General features: G+C 35.4%; 1 long non-coding RNA gene across 2 annotated transcripts in view; it reads left to right on the top strand.

Annotated features, from left to right (window-relative positions):
• The window catches only part of LOC141373619 (uncharacterized), a 419,005-nt gene extending 407,837 nt beyond the window's left edge, over positions 1 to 11,168 (top strand). For both annotated transcript variants that reach the window (XR_012379822.1, XR_012379821.1), the window contains exon 5: positions 10,916 to 11,168. This is a non-coding gene — a long non-coding RNA (uncharacterized lncRNA). The remainder of the gene's footprint in view (positions 1 to 10,915) is intronic.
• Positions 11,169 to 15,521: the final 4,353 nt, after the last annotated feature.

Raw genomic sequence — 15,521 nt, 5'->3', positions numbered from 1 at the left:
TGCCTAAAATGTAGAGAGGGACAAGACTAAATGCTAACAGTAATATGTAACAAAGTGAACTCTAGGATGTTTCTTGTGGGAGTGTAAAACATTGTCATCATCTGGGAAAACAGCTTGACAGTGTCTCATAAATTCAAATGTATGCCTACCCTATACCTATGATGCAGCAATTTCATTACCAGATATTAAGCTAAGAAATTAAGTGAAAATATATTCCATAAAAAGACTTTTACAAAAATCATCGTAGCAGTTCTATTCCTCATAGATTTAAACTGGAAACAGTCCATCAGCTGGAAAATGTATAAACACATTGTCATATATTCAAATGATGACATACTACTTAACAACATATGGAATAAGGAAGAATAAACTAATGGAATATTAATAAGTAATAAAATATATCATATAATATCACAGATATTATGCTGAATCTAAAAAGCCAGATGCAGATGGACATTAAGGAGAGCATGTGATGTAATGAGTATTATTATATAAGTATTAATATATGTAATGGGTATTATTATATAAGACTGATGAATCACTGAACTTTACCTCTGAAACTAATAATACACTGTATGTTAATTAATTGAATTTAAATTTTAAGAAATTCCCCAAAAAAATAAGCCAGATGCAAAAGAGTACATACTGTATGATACATTTATATAAAGTTCTAGAATAGATAAAACTAATCTATGGTAGTAGAAATGTGAACAGTGGTTGCTTCCAAGAGTATAGGATATAAATTGAAGAGGTAGGAGGTTACTTTTTTGAGTTTTAGAAATATTCCATATCTTGATAGCTTTCTGAGTGACAGAAGTATTTGGATTTCTCAAGGCTTATCAAACTGTATACCTAAACTCTTTGCACTTCCCTATATGAATATTATACAGTGATGATGTTGATGATGACAATAATAATAATAATAAATGGTTATCTTTTCTCCTCTCTTCCCTTTCCCCTTCAATTTCTTGGTTTCCTCCCTCCAAATGTTCCCTTCCCAAGGACACTATTTTATTTTTGTGCTTTTTCAAATATGACCTAGAGTATGGTGGCTTTTAAAAGGATTAATCATCCCTCTTTTTCCCAGAAATATGATGATGGATTTAGGATGATTATTTATGTAATTTTGTCTCCTTGCATCATATTTTATTTTAAGAAATATAAGAATTAACACAAATGGATGTTTCTTTGACTTTAATCAGAATGTTTCTCTCTTATTCCAGTTTTAATGTTATTGTTCAAAGTGCTTTTATTTATTTAATTATAAGTATTTTATTTATTTATTTATTTGAGAGAGAGATAGAGAGCAGGTGTGAGGGGGGTAGGGGTGGGAGAGGAGCAGAGGGAGAGGGACAAGGAGATTCTGCACGGAGCATCAGGCCCAGTTTGGGGCTTGATCTCATGACCCTGAGATCACGAACTGAGCCAAAATCCTGAGTCGGACACTCAACTGACTGAGCCACCCAGGTGTTTTTAAAAATAGTGCTTTTAAAAAATAGTGCTTTTAAAAAATAAAGGCCCTTTGATATTCTCTTTGGATTATGTTTAGAACTCACATGAGAAAATTGATCTCCTAAGTTAATGGCAAAATGTTGGTTTTAATAGAAATACTATATGGTATTAGAGTTCCATATTATTCACTAGTAGTTGTAAATGATTGGTTTCTTTTTTTTCTTTTTCTTTTTTTTTTTTAACAAAATGTCCATCAATCATATTACTCTAAAAGTGGGATGATTCTCTGTACCAGGAGGCCAGGAGTTGAACCCCTGCTGTGTCATGGAGAAGGAGATACAGATTATAATTCTTTTGTTCATACACAGAGACACACGGACACTGAAGAAAAGTATAATTTATAAACCTAAATGTTGACAATGAATGAAGCCTTAAAATTAGAAATATAAAAACATGATAACTGAATTTATTACAAATCTATTGTATTTATAAATTTAAGTCAAGTATCTTTCAAATTACGTTCAAAAAGGTGCACTCAACAAAATATTATATAAAGTTTTATATTAGAAAGCATGAATCTACAATACCTCTCCCTCTTGTAAGGACAAATACAAATTAAAAATAAGAAAAATAAATGTTAATTTTTCCCAATTAAAAAACAAGGGGGGAGAGACCCTCCCTCCTATTTCTTAGAGCACTTACTTTAGAAAACTTGTAATTATGTATTCTTTCTCTGCCCCTTTGAGGTATCTGTATATGTTTTCTTTAAAAGATTTTATTTATTTATTTATTTATTTGAGACAGCACGCACAAGCAGAGAGAGTGGCAGAGAGAGAGAGTGAGAAGCAGACTTCCCACCAAGCAGGGGGCTCGATCCTAGGACCCTGAGGTCATGACCTGAGCCAAAGGCAGATGCTTAACCAACTGAGCCACCCAGGTGCCCCATCTATACGTATTTTTAAAGCTAAATAAGCAGGGTGCCTGGGTGGCTCGGTTAAGCATCAGCCTTTGGCAGATCCCAGTTAAGTCCTGGGATGGAATCCCGCATCCGGCTCCCTGCTCGGCGAGGAGCCTGCTTCTCCCTCTCACTTTGTCCCTCCCTCTCCCTCAAATAAATAAATAATCTTTAAAAAAAGAAAAGAAAAAGAAAGCAAGATAAGGGACAAAGAGTGCTTGTTCCTACACAGCAGCTTAATGAAATAAAGCTAAATAAGACACTCGTCAGCTTTACAACCCAGGAATATTTTTCTCAAGAATTTGGAAAAAAATGTCTTTAAAATGTCATCATCAAGGAAGATGGTACCCCTATCTCCCGGTTTCTATGGGAAGGGAGGAGGCTAACTGCAGCTGGCACCTGGCTCCAAACCCACCTCCTTTCACACACATAAGAAATTTATTTTCCTTTGGATAAAGGCAATTAGCAAACACAGGTGGCTCCTCCAATTACCAGGTGAATTTAGGATAAACTATGTGTGACAAATAATGTTGTTGAGGCCTCTTATCTGAGGACTAATTGTTTATTTTGAAAAATATATGCAATGAGTTGTATCTGTTTGACTATATTAAACGGATTTCTTTTTGTCTTTGCCATCTCTTTAGTGAATTGCCTGCAATGAGCATAACATTCGGATTAATGCTTATTCGATAATAAAATTGTTTTCTTCCTGTGCTGCTTTTTGGAGCTGTTTTCTGGTTTGACCAGAGATTTTGCTTTTAATTATATTTCCCCAACACTACCCATCCCAGCTTTTTGTAATCCTGACAAACTGGTAGACTAAGCTTATCCCACAGAGCTGGAATTTACATTATCAGGTCCAGAGACAAGTTGCCATTTCTGTAAACCTTGCAGTTCCAACCCAGATTCCCAGAGAAAGATTGGTGCTCATAAAATATGTTCACTACATGATTATTCTCTTGATTTTATAAGAAAAAGAAATTAAGTTTCAGGATAGTTAAATATCTTTTTTTTAAGATTTTACTTATTTATTTTGACACAGAGAGAGAGAGAGAGAGTGTGTACAAGCAGGGGGAGGGGCAGAGGCAGAGGGAGAAGCCGGCTTCCTGCTGAGCAGGGAGCAGGCACCCCAGGATGGCTAAATATCTTGAAGCAGAATTAAATATATACATTTAGTCAACAAAACTGTGGAATTTTGGAACTTCATGGCAATATTCTTTATTGAATATTGAACCAAAGATGATTATTTGCTTATATTTCTAGCTATGGATTATTTAATGCAACATATTTTAATTTAATCATCTAAATCTGAAGGTTTTTTTTTCCTTTTGAAACTACAATTTATTGAGTGAACAAATTATATAATAATAGTATTGCTTCACAGACCATTATAGGGAACCTTTATTCTTTGAGAGTACTGTCAGGAAGGATTACAGTTGGTTTGCCAAAGGGCATATAGACAGAACATGAACAATAAGGTTACGTTCACAAGAATCCCTGACCTCTTTCAGTAGACTCGAGAAAATGATATGAATCCTAAAATTTTATACTTCAATGGGCCTTCAAAATAATCTTTTAGTTTGGGTGAGAAGCCTGGCACTCAACATGGTTAAATTATATGATTAAAAAGACCAGCATCGGGCGCCTGGGTGGCTCAGATGGTTAAGCATCTGCCTTCGGCTCAGGTCATGATCCCAGAGTCCTGGAATCGAGTCCCGCATCGGGCTCCCTGCTCAGCGGGGAGGCTGCTTCTCCCTCTGCTTCTCTCTCTCTCTCTGTCTCTCATGAATAAATAATAAATAAAATCTTTAAAAAAATGTTTATAAAAAGACCAGCATCAAATTTATTGAAACAATTCTTTCTGGAGTTGGTTTACAAAATATTTCTCAATATCACTCTTCTAAGATTTTTTGAAGTTTCTTAGCTGAATGGAAATATCTTCAAGCTAAGAAGTATAATTTGTATCCATAGGTAGCAAAATATCACATACCAAAAATGTCAGTGAACTTGAATTCAGGAAAGTCATGTACCTGTTCTGCCTTTACAGCTGAGAATTATTGTGATCCTGTGAAAGTAATTTCATCTCCTGTACCTTTATTACTTCATGTGTAAAATAAAAGCACTGCACCAGCAATGCTTTTCAACTGTATGTTTTTAAAGTGTTCTTGAGATGCTGTTCCAAATTAATAAAAGATCAATGAGAGAGACATAACATAGTGATGGAAATACAAACACAAACTATAGTGTGATGAGCCTTTGTTCGAGTAACATTCCTGGCTAATCAAAGGAAAGCAAATTTTCTTTATGATCGCATTTTTTGTTGCATCCATTCAGATACTGATGTAAGAATGTAATTGTCTATATTTTTATTTTTCTTTCATATATTTGACCTTTGGTATGTTTCTTTTTCTTTTTAATTTGTCTAAAAAGAAAGTCACGGAATTGATAAGTTAACATGAGGACATGTGCAATTGAATGCGCTTTTCCATTTTCGGTGACCTTTTCCTGATGAGTGCATTAAAGTGCATTGTCTGTGACACCCCAGAGCTGCTCAGGAGACTTAGTGAATCCAGGAATTTCTGAAAGGTCATAGATTTTATTGCTATTCATTTGACAGCTTTTTTTTCTTACTTTGAATCTGCTCCATAAAACTCATTGTTGTGTGTAGATGGCTAGTCAATAGATTCACTTGTGTACTTTGGATCTTTAGATCCAATTATTTACCATTGTTATTGAAATTCTTTTACTGTTGGGACACCTGGCTGATTCACTCCCTTGAGTGCGGGACTCTTGATCTTGGGGTTGTGAATTCGAGCCCCACATTGCGTATAGAGATTACTTAAAAATAAAGTCTTTAAAAAAAAGAAATTCTTTTACTGTTCAGATCATTTGGGAAAATTATATTTCACAAGGATAATAATTCCAGCAAGGGGACACATCTCCAGAGGATGCGAAAAACTTGAAACAAGTCAACTATACTCTAGGTGGATCTAATCCTTTTTCTGTTTTACCTAACATGTTCATGATCCCAAGGTACCAATTTGACTGTACTTTTTTTTTTTTTTACTTAAGTCAACTGGTTCATAGGGTTATCTATAATTTTAAAGATAAATATGTAATGCTCTAAATGTATAAAACTTATCAGGATCAATATTTTCTGGCTTCTAAAGTAAATTCACATTTATTTTAAGATCTTGAAAATGGGGGCGGCTGGGTGGTTCAGTCGGCTACGTGCTTGCCTTCAGCTCAGGTCATGATCTCAGGGTCCTGGAATAGAGCCCCAGCTGGGGCTCCCTGCTCAGCGGGGAGCCTGCTTCTCCATCTGCTTGTATGTGCTCTCTCTCCCTCTTCAAATAAATAAATTAAATTAAAAAAAAGATCTTGAAAATGATCTAACTTAACTTCCTGTTTATACTGTCATGAATACTGTCAAAATATTCAAATTAGTTGAATATTTTGGTAAAGGTTCATCAAACTTGCAACTCTCAACACACTACAATTTAAAAATGAGAAGATTAAATAATTGTATTATTAATCATGGTGTCAAGGTTAATAAAGCACCCTTAAATTTATGGCAAAATGAATATTTTATTATTGAGTCAGTATTAAAATTTAAAAATCATATTTCATTTTAAAATGCTTATTCTAAACAGACTATAGCTATATTTAGTAAGCACCTTCATTAGCAGTGCCTAGTTTACAATTTTAAAGCTTCATTAGTGGTTCTAATTAGAGCCTGAATTCTTTAGAGATACTGTAAGAATGCCTGCAGTGTTCTCTTGGTAAGGGCTTTGTCTCTGCTGACCCTTTTCTCTAACTTTTTTTTTTTAAAGATTTTATTTATTTATTTGAGAGAGAGAATGAGAGAGAGAGAGAGTACATGAGATGGGGGAGGGTCAGAGGGAGAAGCAGACTCCTTGCTGAGCAGGGAGCCTGATGCGGGACTTGATCCCGGGACTCCAGGATCATGTCCTGAGCCGAAGGTGGTCGCTTAACCAACTGAGCCACCCAGGCACCTGCTTTTCTCTAACTTTTAAAAATCTGCAGAGAAATTCTTTATTTCTTTAAAATGAGTCATTCAATGAATCAAAATCAAAAGAGAATAGTAGATCTTTCTCCAAAATTCATTTAATTTAGATTTAATAGTTCTGTTAAAATTTTAAATGAGTTTTAACAGACCATAAGATTTTAATGATCAATTCATTGAGAAAATTTCTGTGAAAAAGAACTCTCATTTTCCTCCAAATCAGTATTATCAATAATAAAAATAGTTAAAGCTAGTCAGTTACTTACTATATCCTAGGCTCATATATTTAAATTTATATATTATATACATAAACATAACAATGCTCTATAAAGCACATAACTTTATCATAACTTATTTGATCTAACACACCACTGCACCATTGATTGCAAGAAGTAAGAAGTACCATTTCTATTTGCCACTAAGAAAGAAAACAAAGCTGACCAATAAATTATTACATTGATTTTAAGATACAACAAAGACACTGGAAAGTAAAAAATGTGTCTTTTACAATTAGTGATGGTATTTATCATTCCCATTTTACATATAAAGTAACTATATGAGGAACATCAGGGTTATATAAATTGCCTAATATTCCAGAGCTAGGGAGTGGCAGAACTGTGGTCTAGCTTCAGGGTCCTCAGACATTAACCATGACCTTAAATTGTCTCTGATTCAAAAAGGACATAATTTAAACATAATTTAAACATACATTTATCAGAGTCCAAAATTTCTGGAAGAGAACAATGAAGCCAAATCTGGTTGTTCTAGTATTGACATTTTAAAATCAGAAACAAAATCCTTTGGAGGATTAGTAAAAAATTATCACACTGCATATGGTTTTTAGGTCAAATCAGCTGTAAAAAGATATTTTATATACATATATATCAATATACATATTGACTTAAATTTTTTAATTTGGTTGATGATATGATATTTTATTTAAATGGAATAGTGGAAATTATTAACCAGAACCAGCAGGATGCAAGATAGAACATATACTTATGATCTAATTTTGGTAAAAATAAATATATATGCACACGTATTTACAGAGAAAGCTCTAGAAGGGTATTTATAGTAGTATGCTGGTAAAGCTGCTTGGAAGAGGAAGGTTTGATATATAGCACTTGCTGATTATCATGGTGTCAATACTCCCACTATGGCAGTCAGCCAAATGGCAATCAACAGAATACCAATACAATGTCACTGAATACACAACTAGGAAAAGATGTGCCACAGTTAGATCTAGGAGACAGTAGGAACCAGTTCCAGTGTACCTCTGGTTATGCACTAAGGTGTTAACTGTTGTGATCTCTGGGTACGGAAAATGTGAAGTTTTGATTTTTTTGGTTTTATATAATTTCATTTGTTTTACAATGCAAATACACTACCATTGTTAATGTGTGTGTGTGTTCGTGCAAGCCTGGGCTTGTGCATGTGCACACATAGCCAAGTAGGCAAAGATTTTTGTCTCCCTAACTCTCCTTACCCTAGAGAGTATGATAGCATTACCTTACAAATCAAGGAATTGGAATCCATGTATCAAAAGGAATATTGTTCTAATGAAGCAAGGGGTTTTAGTCCTCAAAAATGTTTCATAAAAAATCTGCTCAAAATAGCTTAAAAAAGCAATCTAAAGGCAGTCAAAGGAGTATTTTGTGGTCCATGCTAAGGAGTTTATTTCTGGGCATTAATTCCTTCCCCCTTCATGTCAAGTATTCATAAAGTGCTTTTCAAGAGTACTTCTTATCTTTCCCTTTGTATAATACACTAAAGTAATGAAAATTTCCAAAAAATATATGGATGTAGCATATTTCATGATTTGTTTTCATTCGTGAAAAAAATCTTCATAGTTTAAAAATATACCATTCATGGGGAAAAAAGATCTACTAAGTAGTGAAAAAATGTGAAGTATGTATGACTCATTGTTTCCCAGGTGTAATCCCCGGGTCCTTATAATCTCATTCTTGAAAAAACCTTGAAAATCATCATGAGACTTAGTCACAAGATGGAAACATCACTTCAGTGGCCTAAACCAACTTTTTGTGAAGTATTTTAAATCCAAATGGAAAATTATCTCTGCAACCTAAAGTTTATTTCCAATGAACGAATTACTTCTGTGACAGTGGGTCACTCTCAAAAAGATAGGTATCATATGTACTGGACAGATCAGTTCTATCTAAAACATTGGTTTAATCTACCTTAAAACATTGATTAAAGACCATCAGTCTTAAGTACCATTTTACTAAACTGGTATTTCTTCCTAAATCTTTGCAGTGTGGAAATAAAAGAACTTCTGTTTAGTTGTTTAGCACTTACATATAAAAAGCCTTTTCCATATTTATAGGCTTTTGCCAAATTAAAGGCAGAATTCAGAAACTATATGATTTGTTCCCATCATGGACTTGTGCATATATCTACCCTGTCTCCTCATCATAAATATGGAAATAAATTAAGTGTATTTAAAGACATGAAATCTCAAAAAATATGCTTCAGGAATTTTGAAGATTAAGATTCTCTCATGATTGAGTGCATCTATTTCCGGGGAAAGACTTTATATGTGTAATCTAGAAGAAAATGGGAATATATACAAATTATGCACCTTAAATTATGCTTTTTAAAAGAAGGAAGAACAATATATATTAACAAAAATGCAAATATGAAGCCTGGCAAGGTGCAATTTCAGCAATGATTTTAAACTATACAGTTTACCTCAGGAATTCGCCTGTTAGCAGTTCCTCTTCCCTCTTACCAGCATTCAGTGGTGGTGGAAATTGAGGGGCTTTTAGGAGTGGGGAGGGGAGAAATAGATAAAACTGAATTATTTATTTCTGAAAAGTAAGTTACTTTCTGCTTTTCATCCCTCTAGAATATTCTTAAGTTTTGTTTTTTTTATTTCAGAAGCTCAATGCCTGACAATTCCCGTTGTGTATGAAATACAACGTTCGGATGAGCTCTACATTATTTAGCCAATTACTCCTGTCACAAATAAGTATAGAATGTTAATTATTTCTTTATAATTTTGAAGAGCTTTTCATTATTTCTTAATAAATTTTATCTCTTCAATCAAAAGCAACAATCTTAGTTTAGCTCAGAGGAATGGGATGATGGGAGATCCCGGGTTGTATTTTAAGACAGCGTACAATGACCAAATTAGTACAATGTCTAACATATAGGGGATAAGTCTTGTTTGTTTGTTTTTTGGTTTAATACAATTAAACCATTAAATTGATACTCTATACTGATGAGTATGCCAGATGCAGATTAAAAGTTTTATGTTTAAATGTATAAAATATCTGGTCCTCAAAAAATGCCAGATATTTCTATTTGAATGAATTTAAAACCTGAATTTTAAGTTCATATTCTCTTGCATGTTTTCATATTCTGAGACTTATGCCTAACTGTGCTTTAGGACTGTTTTGGGTCAAAGTGCAAACTTGCAAACTTGGCTTCTGCAGGTTCTGCTTTCCCATCCATTGTCACTGTGTGTGTGTGTGTGTGTGTGTGGTGTGTGTGTGTGTGTGTGTTTGCATGTGCGCATCTAGGATTTAAAGACAGGTTGATCTTAATCCAAAGCAATACCGATAGCCAAACCGTCAAACATATCCCTTCTTGGTGTTCATTGTTTTTTTCCTTAGACCTGTGAATTACAGCAAGAGGTTGGCCTTGATTTGGCAGCACAAAACCCAGGGCAGGATGAAGATAAATGCTTGGAGCGGAATACAGGGACATCAATAAAATGAATGGAGAGACTCTGCTCTATTTTCCATCCCTCAGTTCCCCAAATCCTCTTTCAATAACAACTCCCAGAAGTCTCTGCCTAACAGCCCACCATCAGACTTCTAGCAATTGACTCCACAGTCTCAACTGTCAGGTACCCATCCAATCACCTGATAGTGAAGCCCCTGGATAGACAAAGCTTTGGATGGATGCTCTCTTCACTCTGCTTGGGCTCTGCCCCCTATACCCAGGCTGACTGCCTCCCCCTTTCCCCACCTCCCCACCTCATGAATCCCTCTTCATCCGCTTGGGCTCAATACTCCAGGCAAGACTACCTTTTTGTGTGGCTATCTTTCTTATTCTTCTCAGGCTCTGATACCTTGCTCTGGGCCACCACGGCCCCTCATCCCCCAGTGCAGTTTCTCCTGCCTAATGTCTTGGGTACTGCATAATAATTAGTAAGGGAGGGAAGAGAAACCAAAAAGAAGGGGAAGAAGAATAGTGTATCACTTTTAATTACTTGGTTGAACAAGCTCATCTCATGACAAAATCAAAATGCAAGTTTTATCTTCTGCTGACTCATTAAAATTTTTTCAGTAGGGGAATAGTTACATCTTCATTTAGGTAAAAACTTAAAGAGATTATCCCATCAAATTTCTCTTTGATTCCTATATTAAGATTATCATCATGGACTGAATGTTTGTGTCTCCCCCCCCCTTGCACACACAAATTCATATGCTGAAATATAATCCCTATTGTTGCAGGATTTGGAGCGTGCTGCACCCTCATGATTGGGATCAGTGCCTTTACAAGGAGAGGCCGGAGAGCCAGCTCACTCTCGTTCTGCCCTGTGAGGATTCAACAAGGAGTTGGCAGTCCGCAAACTTGACAAGAGCTCTCCCCAGAACCCAACCACGCTGGCACCCGACTCTCTTCCCAGCCTCCAGAAACTGTGAGAAATAAATTTCTGTTGTTCATTGGCCACCCAGTCCACAGGAATTTGTTAGAGCTGCCCAGGTTTACTACCACACTTGGGGTTCTCTCAATTCACAAAATAAAGGCACAAAAAGTCTCAGTTAGTTTACGAGAATGCCCAGTTCTTTGTAGTAATGTAGTAATCCAATTTCAAACTTGATTTACTGTGAGATCTTCTCTCTGTCTCATGACTACAAGGAATAATAATTCAAAGTTGACTTCCGTTGGGGATCCCTGTCTTGTGTATCTTCACCCTTTCCAAATCCCCGCCCACTTCCCTTCAGATGTCTCTAGGGTCAGGGTAGAGAGGAGAGGAGAGTCAAGAGCAGAAAAGGCCACTCTGGGCACTTTTTACATTGACTTTACTCTCCTTAAGCTGATAGGTATTGACATTGGCCCTGTGGGGGGTTCTTTAAAGTGGTGGGAAGTTGATGAATCGATTAAGGAGAATGGATAAAAGTTTTACATATCACTTGAGAGAGTCAATTGCAGAATTATCATAGAATTGCTAGGAAATATTGAGGGCCAATTGATGTTTCCTATCAGAATTTTTCTTAAGATTTTATTTACTTATTTGTCAGACAGGGAGAGAGAACAAGCAGGGGGAGCGGCAGGCAGAGGGAGAAGCCAAAACAGGCTCCCTGCTGAGCAAGGAGCCCGATGTGTAACTCGATCTTAGGGCCCGGGGACCATGACCTGAGCTGAAAGCAGAAGCTTAACTGACTGAGCCACCCAGGCATCCCCCCTATCAGAAATTTTTATGGAACTCTGAAATATTATTCAAAATAATTCAATCTGCTGTTATTGCTCTTTAGTGCTCCTGGTCCCTTTCATGCCTCTGCCACTAGTAAGACTAACCCAAGGATCCATTGTACATATGAACAAAAAAGGAATCCCCTTCCCCAAATCACAGTGAATTATGATTTTTTATTATACTGAAATGTATTTTTATCCTTTACAACTGAAAATTAGTAGGTAATATGATATTTTAAAAATTTATAATTCTTGATCTATTTAGTTATATTAAGCTTTTAGCAGAGAATATCTTATGAATATTGAATCCACATAAAAGTTTAACATGTTTAACCCTTAAGTGAAGGAGAAAATTGAAGTACAGAACTAAAAGTTACATGAAGTTTCAATTATTCAAATACATTTCAAGAAAATGTCCTTGGATCTCAAGCCTAATCTTGGGCTGCAAGTCCAAAAATATGAGGCAAAGAACTGGGACATAAAAATACAATGAGACCTGCAGCTCATCCCTTGGGGCAGGGACGACTAGGCTATTTCATGTCCCCCATGGCTAGCAGTAACCACTTTAAAATGTGCTATATAGTAATTTTCAAGGAAGTGATATAGTTATTTTGTTCTGTAAATCCAAAAGAAGCCTATGATCAGAACATCTGCTGTCATTTTCAAAGCTTTACATCATTAAACAGGTGAAAGACATGTATATAATATATACACAATGAAAGGTTCATATTCAGAATAAAAAAAAATAACCACCTCTCAATCAAGAATAAAAAGAAAGAAAACAACAAAAAATGGACAAAAGACTTGGGCAGACATTTCACAAAGGAATGTATTGAAAGAGCAGGTAAGTATCAAAACGATATCAAGCCTTTAGTAATTCAAAATAAAACTGCATTTAGGTACTACCACACACTCTCTAATGTGTATGGAGAAAATATGTAGAAACTGGAGGTCTATGTATTGCTGGTGAGAGTGTAAATTGATAAAACCTGTTTGGAAAACACTCAGTACATTCCAAATATAAAACGAAATATATGACTGACCAGTTCCACTTTAAGTGTATACTCAAGGTAAGTGAGAACAGTGTCTAGCAAAACACCTATGCAAGAATGTTCATGGAAGTATTAATTACAGAAGCCAAAAACTGCACCTTGCTCAAATGCCTGTCAAAAGTCGAATGGATAAATATAAAAATGCATATTCATATAATGAAATACTACTTAGCAATAAAAATGACCAAATGTTTGCTACATGCAACAATATGGATGAATCTCATTGATATTGTGATGAGCAAAATAAGTCAGACAAAAGACTACATATTATATGATTCCATTCAGATAAGGTTCAAAAATAGGCAAAACCGTGTTTAAATTATGTCAAGAAAAGTGATTATTTCTGGGTGTGGGAGTGGGAGAGAATAAACTGTGAAAGGACATCAGGAAATCTTCTGAAGAGATAAAAATGTTTTAGATCTTGCTCTGAGTGATGGCTACACAGGTGTATACATCTGTGCACTTTATTATAACTCAAAAATATAACTTTTATGTTTTATTGCTTAAGGCTTTATTTTTTCAAAGAAGTTTTAGTTCACAGTAAAATTAAAAGGAAATTACAGAGGTTTCCCATATATCCCCGGCCCCCATATATGCATAAGTTCTCTTGTTATCAGCCTTCCCCCTCACATCAGAGTAGTACATTTAGTACCAACATTGACACACCATAATCACCCAAAGTCTATAGTTTACATTAGAGTTTACTCCTGGTGTTGTACATTCTATGGGTTTGGAGAAATATATAACGACATGTATCCATCATTAAAGTATCACACATAGTATATTTGCTGTCTTAAAAATCCTCTGTACTTGGGGCACCTGGGTGGCTCAGTCATTAAGCATCTGCTTTCGGCTCAGGTCATGATCCCAGGGTCCTGGGATCAAGCCCCACATCGGGCTCCCTGCTCGGTGGGAAGCCTACTTCTCCCTCTTTCACTCCCCCTGCTTGTGTTCCCTCTCTCACTGTATCTCTCTCATCTAATAAATAAATAAAATCTTTCAAAAAAAATTAAAAAAAAAATCCTCTGTACTTAATCTATTCAATCCTCCCCCTCCATCCAACCCCTGGCAGCCACAAAATCCTTTGGCTGTCTCCATAGTTTTGCCTTTGCAAGAATGTCATATAGTTGGAATCACACATATGTAGCCTTTCTTCACCTAGTAATATGCATTTAAGTTTTCTTCATGTCTTTTCATGGATTAATAGCCCATTTCTTTGTAGTGCACAATAATATTCCATTGTCTGGATGTGCCACATGTTTTTATCCATTCACCTACTGAAAGACAACTTTATTACTTCCAAGTTTTGGCAATTTATGAATAAAGCTGCTAGAAACATTCATATGCAGGTTTTTCTAGAGGCATAAGTCTTCACAAGGATTGTGATGGCTGGATCATTTGGTAAGAGCATGTGTAATTTTGTAAGAAACCTACATACTGTCTTCCAATATGGCTGTACCATTTTGCATTCCCACCAGCAAGGAATTAGAGTTCCTGTTGTTCCATATCCTCATCAGCATTTGATGTTATCAATGTTCTGGATTTTGGTCATTTAGATGGGTGTGTAGTGGTATCTCATTGTTTTAATTTGCTGATGCCATACAGTCAGGAGTATCTTTTTTTTTTTTAAGTTTTTATTTAAATTCCACTTGGTAGCTAGAACAAACAATCCTAAAATATGTATGGAACCACAAACGACCATGAATAACCAAAGGAATTTTGAAAAAGAAAAACAGAGCTGGAGGCATCACAATTCCAGATTTAAAGTTATATTACAAAGCTGAAGTGATCAAGACAGTATGGTACTGTCACAAAAATAGACACATAGATCAATGAAACAGAATAGAAAACCAAGAAATGAACCCACAATTATATGGCCAATTAATCTTCAACAAAGGAGGCAAGAATATGCAACGGAAAAAGACACTCTCTTCAACAAATGGTGTTGGGAAAAATAGACAGCTACATGCAAAAGAATGAAACTGAACTATTTTCTTACACCACACACAAAAATAAATTCAAAATGGATTAAAGACCTACATATGAGACCTGAAACCCTAAAAATCCTCGAGGAGAACCTCTTTGAAATTGGCTGTAGCAACTTCCTTCTAGATATGTCCCCTGAGGCAAGAGAAACAAAAGCAAAAATAAACTATTGGGACTTCATCAAAATAACAAGCTTCTGTACAGCAAAGGAAAACAATCATCAAAACTAAAAGGAGTATCTCTTATTATGGTTATTTGCCACCTGTATATCTTCTTTGGTGAAGTGTCTGTTTTAAAAGTCTTTGCCCATTTTTAAGCTGGGTTGTTATTTTTCTTATTACTGAGTTTTAAGAGTTTTTGGTGTATTTTGGATAACACTCCTTTACAGATATGTCTTTTGCAAAAAAAAATATTTTTAAAAATAATCTTTGAAAATTTCTAGGTTTTGTCAGGACTCATGCATGAAAAGGGTTACATGGCCACATTACAAATGTCTCAGACTCTTGTCCCAATGATATTTTAGCACAGTGATATTTAAAGTGATATCATTTCAGACTGAAATGATTTATAGCTATGGTAATCCCTGAAAAGACACCTGGTTTGA

This window comes from Callorhinus ursinus, unplaced genomic scaffold (genome assembly GCF_003265705.2).
Source record: "Callorhinus ursinus isolate GAN/ISIS: 27379988/994484 unplaced genomic scaffold, GSC_fseal_2.0 scaffold10, whole genome shotgun sequence".
Classification (NCBI taxonomy): domain Eukaryota; kingdom Metazoa; phylum Chordata; class Mammalia; order Carnivora; family Otariidae; genus Callorhinus; species Callorhinus ursinus.
This window is presented reverse-complemented; position numbering and strand designations above follow the sequence as displayed.